The following is a 12,814-nucleotide window of genomic DNA, read 5'->3' as shown; positions in this document are numbered from 1 at the left end:
GGGTTTCACAGGTCCTGGTCAAGGTCAGTCAGTGTTCATATGGAGCTGCTTGATAAATGCTCGAGAATGAGGAAGAGGATGAGATGCAAGGAACTGTGCTCGGCTTTAAAAGAATCTAACTAGCCAGGACTTGAGTATCAAGAACTGAGACCAGGAGTTCCTGTCGTGGCGCAGTGGTTGACGAATCCGACTAGGAACCATGAGGTTGCGGGTTCGGTCCCTGCCCTTGCTCAGTGGGTTAACGATCCGGCGTTGCCGTGAGCTGTGGTGTAGGTTGCAGACGCGGCTCGGATCACGCGTTGCTGTGGCTGTGGCGTAGACCGGTGGCTGCAGCTCCGATTCGACCCCTAGCCTGGGAACCTCCATATGCCGAGGGAGCGCCCAAGAAATAGCAACAACAACAACAAAAAAAAGACAGAAAAAAAAAAGAACTGAGACCAATTCTGTACAAATCCATTACAAAGACCAAAAAAAAAAAAAAAAAAAAAGACTAGAGTAACATCTTTTGAGATCATAGCTTCATAGTATTTTAGAACTGGAAGAAAGATACTGTAATAGGTTCCAAGAACCTGTACTGTCCTCAAAAAAGATAAAATTTCAAGAGTGGGATCAAGTCTCAAAGGGCTCTAAGACCAAAGCAGAACATCCTAAGAGTGTCCCCAAGGGTTCCAGAGGGAATCAGAAGCAAGACAGTGAGTTTCTGTCACTATGACCCTTAAGGAGACTGGATAGAGGAGGGAAGATCCCTTTGACCCAAGTCTGGAGGGGAAAAAAAGCAAGTTTCACATATAGAAATACATTTCTTAGAAAATGGAGTAGCTTGAGCAAAGGAAACTTGAAAAATTGGGTATGTTAGTGACCAGGGGAACAACGGGGGATCATGACCAGAAAGCGAGCTGGGCCAATCAGTTCATCCTACACAGAGACCCTTCATGGGGAAGACCACTGGCATGGGTTCAAGCCCTAGTTCACTGATTCTCCAAGGGACCTTCCCCCCCCTCCCCGGGCCTCTCGGCCTGTCTCCTCATCTCCAGATAAGAGGGTTTTCCAAATATATTAAATGAGGCCTCAAGTTCTACAAAGATGCTGCTTTGATAGGCTTTCTCACTGATCTGTCTGGTAAGACTGAGTTTTAAGAATGGTTTTGTACAATGAAAAAGATTATGCAAATATGTAACTGAGTCACTTTGCTTTCCTGTACAGCAGAGATTAAGACATCTTTTTAAATCAACTATACAAGAAAATTTTTATGCAAATTTATAAATTAAAAAAAGAATAGTTTTTAGGCTTTAAAAAATGTTTTAAAGCCACTGGTCCCAATAACCAAGTTCCCTTCCACTATATAATTCTATTTCTTTTATGCTGCAGGCTTCAGAGTTCCTCTGGTTTGTTATTCAAATGAAGCATGACTCACATAGGATTTACCGGGTCCCTCTAAATTGTCTACAGCTATATTAAGTCATTTGACCTGTTTCCAGTGGAAAATCCATTTTTATTTAGATCTTTAGGAGAAAGAGCCTAGTACAACTGAAAGAGTCCTGGGAAGCAAGTCAGCAGATCTGGCTCCTTGCTGTAATAACATCCATAAAACAGTATAAATAAAACAATGAATATCTGTTAAATAAATGCAAATGAGTGACACCACCTTGAGCAAGCCTTCTTGTCCCTCTACCCCTGGCTTTTACCATCTCTAAAATCAGGACAATGCCTGCTGGCCTGCCTCACTACACTTTCGTGAGGCTCAAATGAGAGACGTACTCAAAAGCTCTTTACAAACTATAAAGTACTTCACATGTGTAATGTACCAGGAGGTGCTAGGGCGACAGGGCTTGAGAAAGCAGCTCACCTGGGTGACAGTGGAGGGGCGGTCTGACTCTGAGACCTCAGGAAGTGACAGATGTTCTCTGACAAGCACATCTCAGCTTGGTCATATAAAAGAAAAAAAAAAAAAAAAGAATAAATGCACGCACCACCCACTGTAGATGTTTCACCTCACTCCAAGTTCCAGCTAGTCCTCTCAGCCACAAGGTACCTGAACCTAGACTCATCTCAAAAACTGGTAGAGGCCTAGTGGAGAAGGCGTGGCCAAGACAAATCTAGAAGGAAGACAGAGACAAGAGATCTGGTCTAGCTTCCAAAGATAGTAATCAGTTCTTTGTATTATTTGTGAGCTCAAGATGGGGTTTATATTTATTTTTACCTTTTATTTTACTTCTTTAAATTTCTTTTTTGCCTTTTTACTTTTTAGGGCTGTACCTGTGGCATATGGAGGTTCCCAGGCTAAGGGTCAAATCAGAGCCACAGCAACACAGGATCCGATCTGCATCTTCGACCTACACCGCAGCTCACGGCAACGCCAGATCCTTAACCCACTGAGCAAGGCCAGGGACTGAACCCGCATCCTCATGGATACTAATGGGGTTTGTTAACCACTGAGCCATGACGGGAACTCCCCAATATATTTTTTTTTATTGAAGTATAGTTGATGTACGATGTTAAGTTCCAGGTGTACGATACAGTGATTCACAATTTTTAAAGGTTATACTCCATCTATAGTTATTATAAAATATTGACTGTATTCCCCATGTTGTACAATATATCCTGCAGCTTATTTTTTTTTTTTTTTTTGTCTTTTGTCTTTTTTTTGTTGTTGCTATTTCTTGGGCCGCTCCCGCGGCATATGGAGGTTCCCAGGCGTTGAATCGGAGCTGTAGCCACTGGCCTACGCCAGAGCCACAGCAACGTGGGATCCGAGCCGCGTCTGCAACCTACACCACAGCTCACGGCAACGCCGGATCATTAACCCACTGAGCAAGGGCAGGGACCGAACCCACAACCTCATGGTTCCTAGTCGGATTCGTCAACCACTGCACCACGACGGGAACTCCTGCAGCTTATTTTATACCTAATAGTTTGTATCTTGTACTCCCCTATTCCTATAGTTTCCCCTCCCACCCTCCCCACTAGTTTGTTCTCTATATCTGTGAGTCTGCTTCTTTTTTGTAACAATCACTAGTTTATTGCATTTTTTAGATTTCACATATAAGTGATATCATACAGTATTTAGCCTTTCTCTGAGGACTTTTTTAGTTCTTGTCGAATTCCTAATTAAAGTCACATCATTAGGCCAATGCATGGGCACAATTTCTCCTGTGGTTTAAGGAAGCCCTGATTCTTCTACTGAACTTATCCACTGACAATTCATCTATCTATCGACCAAAATTCAACCAATGACAGCTGTCCTTCTCTAGCCCAAACCCCCATCCCCATAAGCTTCTCTGACCCTGCTTTGCCAGAGATCATTCTCAGATGATTCAAATATACTGGCCTACTCAATCAATTAAGGATGGAAATGAGACGTTGCGGCCTGAGCTAGGCTGCCATACTGGAATGCCAGAAAGAATGCCTTTGTCCAGATATATTCCATGGCGCCCCATCTTATGGAACCTTCCTTGGCCCAGTGGAAGGTTCCCCCAGTCCAGCCCCATTCTGGAGGCAATGAGGTCTCCTGGTGGAAGCCCTGAGCTGGGGAGAGGAGACAGACCTCAATTTTGCCTGCCTCTACTGAGAACCATTGAGCATGTTCTGTTCCATAGTGTCTCCGTTTCCCTGCTGATCCAGCCAGCCAGTTGAACTAATCCAGCTGGAAAGCTCCATTCCTTTCCTGGGGGGTTAACCCTGGGGTGAGAGGGAAGCTGAAAGGACAAAGCAGTTCTGTTTTTACCACACTGATACCTGGGTAAGCTTTCCAATGTTGAAGAATTCTGCTAAAGAAATGTTTGCTAAACACCCTCACTCCGTGACTGAGGCTGCCCTAACAACTTTCCATTCCCCATTCTGCAAGAAGCCCATGTACTCTTGGAGCGGTGACTTTACTCAAAACCCCCATAACGAGCCAATTTCAGCCTCACAACCTCCAAGAAGGCAACGTACCTATGAGGATCTCTGCTTCTTCCGAACAACGCACTGGGGGGACCCGGAGCCGTGCCGGCCTTGGAGGGCCTCGAACTGGGTGTCTCAACCGTGCCCCACTTCCCTTACAAGCTCTTAGGACCCCTGGGAGCAGGAACCAAGCTCTGAGTCCAACACCAATCCTGGGGCACAAGGGATACCTGGTGAGTGTCAGTGGATGTGGCAGAAGGTGACGTCACTGACAGGGTCCTGCAGGCTGCTTAGAAGAGGGAAACTTCCAACTCTGAGCCAAAGTGGGGCCAGTGCAAGGGACGGAGACAAGGTCCATTCCCAGAGCCGGCAGAAAGTGGAGCGAATCTGAGGCAACACAGAACGCGGTGCGCTCAGCTCCTTTAACAGCTCCTAGCGCCCACCCCCCCCCCACTCCCGACATGCCTTGCACGTGGCTGCCGCCTTATAAACACAATCCACAGCTGCACCCTATTTCCTCCAGGACTTGCTCTGGCTCCCTCTCTTCCTTTGTGTTCCGAGCCCGCCTCTTCCCCCTTGGGAGAGACCAGCCCTGCCTCTGATCCAACGCCTCTCCGTAGCGTGCGAGCTTGGGGCAGGTCCCTTCTGATTTCTGGACCTCAGTTTTCGAAGTCCTGCCTCATTGACTTTTCCAGAATTCTGCCACCGCTTTTCCTGGATACCTCGCTAGGCTCCATCCTGCCTGAGCCCTGGGGTGCACCCTGGGGCCCTCACTCTTGACTCTCCTTTGGCTCCAGCTCTGGCTCCTGTCCGGCCAGAGACACGAGCTTAAATTGATAGCCCAGGCCTAGCCCTTCTAACAGGCGAGTTGAGATGAAGGCAGGCTTGGCTCCATGGACAAGGGGAGCGCCCCCACCCTCCTATGAAACAAAAGATGCCCTGGGGTCTAGTATTCTAGGCAATAGAGATAGCCAGCCTGCCCCGCTGAGGGCAAGGACTAGAGCTAGCAATGCTGAGAGGAGAAGAGTGGCTCCCTGAGTGGCTAGCATGCCTCTGGATGGAGGCCTGGTGGAGGAGAATGTGAGGAGCAGCTCTACACCTGCCACCTGTGTGACCCTGGGCAAGTCCTCTTGCTGCTCTCCCTCCCTCCCTTCCTTTTACAAACATCTGTTGAGCATCTTGCAGTGGCAAGCCCTCTGCTAGGCTTTGAGGCTTCAAAATATAATCCATGGAGTTCCCGTTGTGGCACAGCAGAAACGAATCCGACTAGGAGCATGAGGTTGCGTGTTCAATCCCTGGCCTCGTTCAGTGGGTTAAGGATCAGGCGTTACCGTAAGCTGTGGTGTAGGTCACAGACACAGCGTTGCTTGTGTTGCTGTGTCTATAGTGTAAACCAGCAGCTGTAACTACTATTTGAGCCCTAGCCTGGGAACCTTCATATGCCATGGGTGCAGCCCTAAAAGACAAATATATACATAGTCCTGACCCTCCAGAATTTCACAATCCAATTGTGAAAGCAGAAATGTGAATGAGAGAGTTCCTGTCATGGCTCAGTGGTAACAAAACTGACCAGTATCCTTGAAGACATGGGTTCAATCCCTGGCCTTGCTCAGTGGGTTAAGGATCTGGCGTTGCTGTGAGCTGTGGTGTAGGCCGGCAGCTGCAGTTCCAATTCAAACCCTAGCCTGGGAACTTCCATATATCACAAGTGTGGCCCTAAAAAGACAAAAAAGAAAGAAATGTGAATGAATAACTATAATATTTTCCTCCTCCCTCAGCTTCCTATCTGCAGAATGAAGGACTTCCAGCCCTGACACTCTCCCATGCTTTCATCATGTTAGACCATCTGTTCCCACCAGTCTGGTGAAGTGGGAGGCCAGAGTCAGCAGGTCATCCCTGGGGAAGAGTTAGTAATAAATGATGACTCGGATTGCATTGAGGGCAGTCTGCAGTGTGGTTCATTGTGGCCAAGAGATTGCTGTGGTCTGCTGCTTGCTCTCCAAATTTCCATTCTCTCAGCTACTTCAGCTGGAAAACCACCCTACAACTTTCAAAGATTATTTCCAGCATGTCCAGGGGATCCAAGAGGGATCAAACGAAAGACAGCTTATATGTTGGTGTCAGAGCCAACATCCAATTCAAGCTCCATCTGATTGCTGGTCCAGACTATCTGCAGGCCCACCAGACCCCCTTCCCTTTCTTGGCTAGGAATTGAGGACTATGAAACACATGTCTAGGAGTTCCCATCATGGTTCAGTGGAAAAAAATATGATTAGCATCCATGAGGATGAAGGTTCGATCACTGGCCTCACTCAGTGGGTTAAGGATCCAGCATTGCCCTGAGCTGTGGTATAGGTCGCAGACATGGCTGGGATCTGGCATTGCTGTGGCTATGGCGTAGGCTCCAATTGGACCCCTAGGCTGGGAACCTCCATATGCTGTGGGTGGGGCCCTAAAAAGACCAAAAAAGAAGGAGAGAAAAGAAAGAAAGAAAGAAAGAAAGAAAGAAAGAAAGAGGGAAGGAAGGAAGGAAGGAAGGAAGGAAGGCAGGCAGGCAGGCAGGCAGGCAGGCAAGTGAGAGAGAGAAAGAAAGAGGGAAAGAAAGAAAGAAAAGAAAGAGAGAAAGAAAGAAAAGAAAGAAAGAGAGAGAAGATATACATGTCTAGGAGTGTAAGAGGTTGTCAGGTTGAAATTACTCCACAGCATTTCTGAGGATGCTGCAATAGGCAGCCCAGAGTAGTAATTAATGTTTTTCTGGCTGGTGGGAATCTCAGATGTTAGTTGCAGAGTTTCTGACTCTCACATTCCCACCTTTCTCTCACACACACCCCACACAGCAACTATCCTCCCTCTTTTCTGTTTCTCAAGTTTCAACTTAGTAAAGGGCAAAGAAGATACCCAGATTATTGGACCTGCCCAAGGTGTCTTCACAATCCAATAGAGGGCCTTCAGTCCACAGCGAGAACAATGACCTCTTTTCTTGGGAACCAGTGACATCCTACCAGTTTTATAGTTATGCAGCAGTCTTGGTCACATGTCTTTTTCCTTTATTTCTTTCTCTCTTTCTTTCTCCCCACTTCTCTTCTTAATATCTTCTAGAATTGGGTTTTTAAGATCCTTGCCTTACATCTGCAAAATCTGCAGAGAATGTGGTCCAAGACAGTCCTGGCTTCCATGAGCTGGTAATTTTAATTCCCAGGTCCAGAAGGACAGACTTGTTGGGCAACTCTGAAATGCAGGGGCTGCTGGAGCACTTCTCATTGCATTGTTCAGCTGGAGCATCAGCCCAGAGACAGGGGCATGGCCAGGCAAACTTCAGGGTAACTTTGGAGTTATCAAAAGGCTTCTGATGAAAACTGGATCTAGAGAATTTGATCACTGAATATGCAGTGTGGATGATGCCCATTCTCTCCAAGAGGGAGCTGCACTAGCTTCTTCCCTGGGAGCTTCCAGAGATGAGATAGCACTTGGAAGCTGGTGGGACAGAACTCTCTTTACCCTGCACAGCAGCTGACCATCAGCCCTGGTCACAAGGAATCGAGGAAGCCTGCCACAGGCTGCACAGGAAGGCTGTGCCGCCTCTGATAGGCTGATAGCAAAGCATCCAGCTTGACCAACAGAATTTGCTCTTGTATTTGTTTGCTTTTCCTTTTATTTATTTTTATTAATGTATAGTTGATTTCCACTATTGGCTAAATTCTTCTCTGCAGCAAAGTGACTCGGTTGTACATATATACATTCTTTTTTGTATTTTCATTATGCTTTATCCCAGAAGATTGGGGATAGTTCCTCATGCTATACAGTAGGCCCTTGTTGTTTATCCACTGTATATATAACAGTTTTGCTTGCCTTTCCTTTCAGCTTTGGAAGCAACCTTCATCTTCACTGTCCTGTTTTTGGTAGAACAATTTTGATTAGGCATAGAACAATATCTTGCAGTTTCTTCCTGACACTGCTGGATGCACATGGAGGCTAGTATTGAAGGGTTGCACTGAGACACTCTGTCTGGGGTGCTGCATGGGTCACAGCTTCTGAGAGAGTGACTCATAGAGGAAGCCCAGGCCTGCCTGGGAGGCAGGAAGGGTAGCACTTAAGGATTGATGGGCCCTGGATGATGACAGACAAAGGCAGACAGGATGAGGTCCACAGAGACATTGCACCATTCTGGGGGTGACCTGAACAGTCCCCAAAGCAGACAAAAGTGCCAGGAGGATCACTGTTCTCTTTCCTGATGAGTCTGCAAAGCCTTTTCTCTTACCATTTTCTTAAAAGAAACATCTTTTGAATTATCTGTGATTTTGGTTAGGCTCTAGCCAAGGTTCTTTTAAAAATAGGACACATTGCATAGATATTGAATTACCCAGCTTTTGTCAACATCAACACATCATTATCAAAATAGGATCCAGGTGTTCAGCTGAGCAGATCCTCGCACAAATCAGTTTAAATGAATAAACACACTTCCTTCTCCTCTTTGGGAATTCAGCTGAGAAGCAAAAAACAAAGCTAGTGTGGATAAAAATGTAAAAAACATGCAGATATGCACTGGGTGCACAAAATCTGAGCAGACAATAGCACGAAGGAATAAAAGGGGAGGTGTCTAATTCTCAGTGATACCTGCATCCATCTGATGGCATGACGGTGGGCTGATGGCTATTAGTCTGGGCTGCTGGAGAGGGCAGAGTAGACTCGAAGTGTCATTGCCAACTCTTTTGAGTCAAAATGACCCAGATTCAGGGCCCTTGAAGACAGAGACCACCTCCTGTTTATGTTTGAATCCTACCATCTGCCACAGGGCCCAGCTATCATTTGATTATGAAATCTAGTATGTTGATGTTTTTATAATCTGTTGTGAATGCTCTGTATCTCCTATTAATTATCCACTAGATGAGACTGTCATAATGAGTATCAAGACTCACAGACATCTGCCACTGGCTTAATTTTGTGACAAGTACAACACGTCACTCTTCTGGAAGCACTTTCCCCCAGATTCCATAAACTGGCAAAATTATCTAGGAGCACCATTTATTAAGCGATGACAATTGCCAGTACAATAAAATAGGAGCCATGGAAAAATGAAATTTAGTGTTCTGGTCAAATAATTAAATATATGTACAGAGCAGAAACTGTTTTTCATTTTAGGGCCACACCTGTGGCATATGGAAGTTCCCAGGCTATGTACGGGTCAAATCAGAGCTGCAGCTGCCAGCCTACACCACCACCTACTCCACAGCCACAGCAAAGCTAGATCTGAGCTGCATCTGAAACCTACACCACAGCCTACACAGCAACACCCAATCCTTAACCCATGGAGCAAGGCCAGGGATCAAATGTGAATCCCCATGGATACCAGTTCTTAACCCGCTGAGCCACAATGGGAAGTCCCAGAATGGGTTTTTGTGTCCCTCTAACCCTTAATCCGTTCAGGCTGCTATACCAAACAGCATAGACAGTGTCATTTATAAACAGCAGAAACTCAGTGCTCACTGTTCTGGAGGTCAGAAGTCCAAGATCAGGGTGTCAGCATGATCTGGAGATCCAGAGATGGCAGAGGGGGCTAGGGAGCTGAGTGGGATCCTCTTATAAGAGCACTAATCCCATTCACAAGAGTGCCACCCTCATGATCTAATCACTTCACAAAGGCCCTACCTCCTAACACATATCCTATAGGGGTTAGGATTTCAACATATGACTTTGGGGGAACACAAATATGCAGTCCATAACAAACTCCCACCCCACTCCCCTGCCTTTTCCTGGGGCCTGACAGACCAACAACAGGCCAACTCCAGGGGGAGGCAGAGCAGAGACTCCCTAAGCACATCAATACCCTGGAGATGCTCCAAGATATCAGCTTGGTCAGGAGCAAGCTCAGCTCACCTTACAGAACCCAATGACCTGTTGCCTACCAGCCCCTGCTCCAGTCCCAACCCAGGCAGAGCAGAACCCAGGGTGGCCCAACACCTGTCCTGTCTTGGAGGCTGAAGATGCAAGGAGGGACCTGGGAGTAGGAGCAGTGGGTTGAGAAAGTCTGAAGGGGTAGGATTTGGGGTGGGTGTGGGGGTGCTGCAAGGAGAGAGAGCCAAGGGGGAGGGGCCCTCTGGCCTAGCTCAAAGGATCTAGAGCTTCGAAGGGCCCAGGAATTCCCCAAATGGAGTAGAAAAGCCACTTCCAACTGGTTTGGAAGCTACAACACACAGCTGTTTTGTACATTCTTCTGGATTCCGTGGCACATGGATCAGCCAAGAGTAAAACCGAGGAGAAAATGAAAACTTCTCTTCCCTTCTACTCTTCAGGGAGACACTATGGATTTGTTTCATATGCATTTGTTCCCATTCACCCATAAAATAAAAGGGATCATACTGCCACCAGTGCCCAGATTTCTCAGCTTTTTGGGTATCTGATGGGAAGACCAGCCAATCACTGGGATTCCGCATGCAAACAGGGTGGAGCTTTCCAGATGGACCTTTGCATATGAGAAAAAGAATGTATTAGTCTGTATGACTGGGCCACTATGCTCTACAGCAGAAATTGACACAACACTCTAAATCAACTATATGTCAATAAAAAAATTTTTTTAAATTTTAAGATAACAAAATAAAAAAAAAAAATGGACATTTTGAAGCCCTGGGTGCTGGCTGGGCAGGGTGGGGTCAGAGAAATGCAAAGCATCTCAGGCATCAACCCTGGGATTTACTCCCTTCCTCTCCTCTGCCCACAGCACAACCCCATACCCTTGTCCTGCCTTCTCCGCTCTGAGCTGAAATTACCCCAAGACCTCTGGTGGAGATTGACCCTGTTGGCCCAGGTGAAAAGAAGGACAAGGCCCTGGTCAGAGGGATGCCCAACAAGTCATCACACAGTAGAAGGCAGATTTGGAGCAGGTGCCTCTGCTGGGCAGGTTCACATAAAAGATGTTTTCGGACCCATGAGTTGGGTGGACAGGCAAGCAGGAGGAGAGTCCATGGCCAGTGCAGATAAACCTCCTGGAAGTCCTGCTTCCTGAACCCTGGGGCAGGCTCGAGGTGAGCTGGAGGGGTGCCATCACATGAGCATAGTAACAGAGTCAAGACAAGGAAGAGGGGAACTGTCATGAGGATGAAAGATTAAAAGAGGTTTGGGGGCTGTTCCAGCCTGAGGAGAGGAAGCACATGGAAAAAAATATACTTGATTGACAGCACCTTCCAATGGTTTCCATGGAGAGGTGGGATGGGGTTGGTGATGGTTACCATCAACAGCTCCTTTTGCAACCCTGGGGTGAGCTGCTAACCTAGAATGGGGCAGGGAGAGGAGCACCACCCGATGGCAACTTGGCTAGTGTATGCACTTTACAAAGCATGGTCACGGGAGGTGGGGGGAGGTAAATTGGGAGGATAGGAATAACATATTACCCTACTGTGTATAAAATAGATCATTAACATGCACCTACTGTCTAGCACAGGGCAATCTACTCAATAGTCTGTAATAACCTATATGGGAAAAAAAACAGATGTATGTTTATGTATGACTGACTCACTTTGCTGTACACCGAAAACTAATACAACGTTGTAAGTCAACTATACTCCAATTAAAAAAAAAAAAAAAGCATGGTCCCAACCAACATGCCACAGAACAGGACAATGATCTCGAGAAGCAGTGTCATCATCTCACTGCACCTGTTTTACAGATGAGAAGACTAAGATAGGTGCCAACCCTTGCCCACAGCGGTGTTCCTCAAAGCCAGGGTGGTGGACTCCTGGTTGAGTACAAGATGATTTAGGGGGCTATAGGGTGAACACATGTTATTCAATAGACTTGATGCAAAGAGCCATTAAAAACAGAACTAAAATCATCAAACGGGTGGTTTCAAGGATACTTGCTTAGCAGGAGGCTATGTTTCAAAAGTGAGTTTATTTAAGGTTCATTTAAATCAAGTATTAAATAATATTACATATGGTACTTGGTTTTTATTTTTCAAAAGTGAAGGTGGGAAACCAAGTACAGATGGTGACAGGATGATGACAGCAACCAGTTTTGTAATACTTCCTGTGTCCCCAAAGCCTTTACCTGTATCAAATCATGTATTCTCAGGACAGCACTGAGGGGTTGGTACAATTATTATCATTTACAAGGAGGCCTGCGGGGGCCAGGGGGAAGTGGGGCCTGGGAGGAGGATCATGTCCAGGCATTCAGACCGCAAAGCAATGCTCACCAGGCAGAGCTCACTGCTCAGCTGGAAAGTATCTGCTAAGGCCCAGGTGCAGGGGCTTTGAGTAGCTGGGGGTAGGGTTGCAGGGAGGGTTCCACGTGCTTTCCCTATTTCCCATGCAGAACTACAGGAGACTGAATCTCCCCATAGCATAAATAACTTCCTGATGCAAATGAGGATAAACCAGTGACAACAGACCAGCTCCAGAGCAGCCAGTTCTCCCATACCAGGCAGTGGTTATGTTGCAGAGTTGATGTGAGGGTCTCAGGGAGAATCCTGGCTAACTCAATTTCAGGCTGGCCTTCCTGCCTGCTAAACTCTTTCAGATGGTTCTGGCTGGATTTTTGAGGTTGTAACAGGTTTGGAAAAAAAAAAAAAAAAGTAGGAGTTCCCCTCGTGGTGCAGTGAAACAAATCTGACTAGGAACCATGAGGTTGCGGGTTTGATCCCTGGCTTCGCTCAGTGGGTTAAGGATCTGGCATTGCCATGACCTGCGGTGTCAGTCGCAGTCTCGGCTCAGATTTGGCATTGCTGTGGCTGTGGTGTAGGCCAGCAGCAACAGCTCCAATTGGACCCCTAGTCTGGGAACCTCCATATGCCACAAGTGTGGCCCTAAAAAGACAAAAGACAAAAATAAAAATTCAGACTCTACATTAGAGGAGGGGAGAGACATTTGGGAAATGCCTGAAGAGAGAAGAGGAGAGAAACTCTGAGTTCAAAGGCTGGCAGGAGAGATGTGGACCCGGAGAG

General features: G+C 46.7%; 1 long non-coding RNA gene across 5 annotated transcripts in view; it reads right to left on the bottom strand.

Moving 5' to 3' along the window:
- Positions 1-4,314, bottom strand: part of LOC106505771 — a 76,007-nt gene extending 71,693 nt beyond the window's left edge. For 4 of the 5 annotated variants that reach the window (XR_002337847.1, XR_001300501.2, XR_002337848.1 and 1 more), the window contains exons 1-2: positions 3,934-4,314; positions 1,847-1,922 (exon numbers count right to left, since the gene is read on the bottom strand). This is a non-coding gene — a long non-coding RNA (uncharacterized LOC106505771). The remainder of the gene's footprint in view (positions 1-1,846; positions 1,923-3,933) is intronic. The other variant, XR_002337850.1, reaches the window with a different exon arrangement.

This window comes from Sus scrofa, chromosome 13 (assembly GCF_000003025.6).
Source record: "Sus scrofa isolate TJ Tabasco breed Duroc chromosome 13, Sscrofa11.1, whole genome shotgun sequence".
Lineage (NCBI taxonomy): Eukaryota > Metazoa > Chordata > Mammalia > Artiodactyla > Suidae > Sus > Sus scrofa.
The sequence above is the reverse complement of the archived record's forward strand: the minus strand, read 5'-3'. Positions and strand labels throughout refer to the sequence as shown.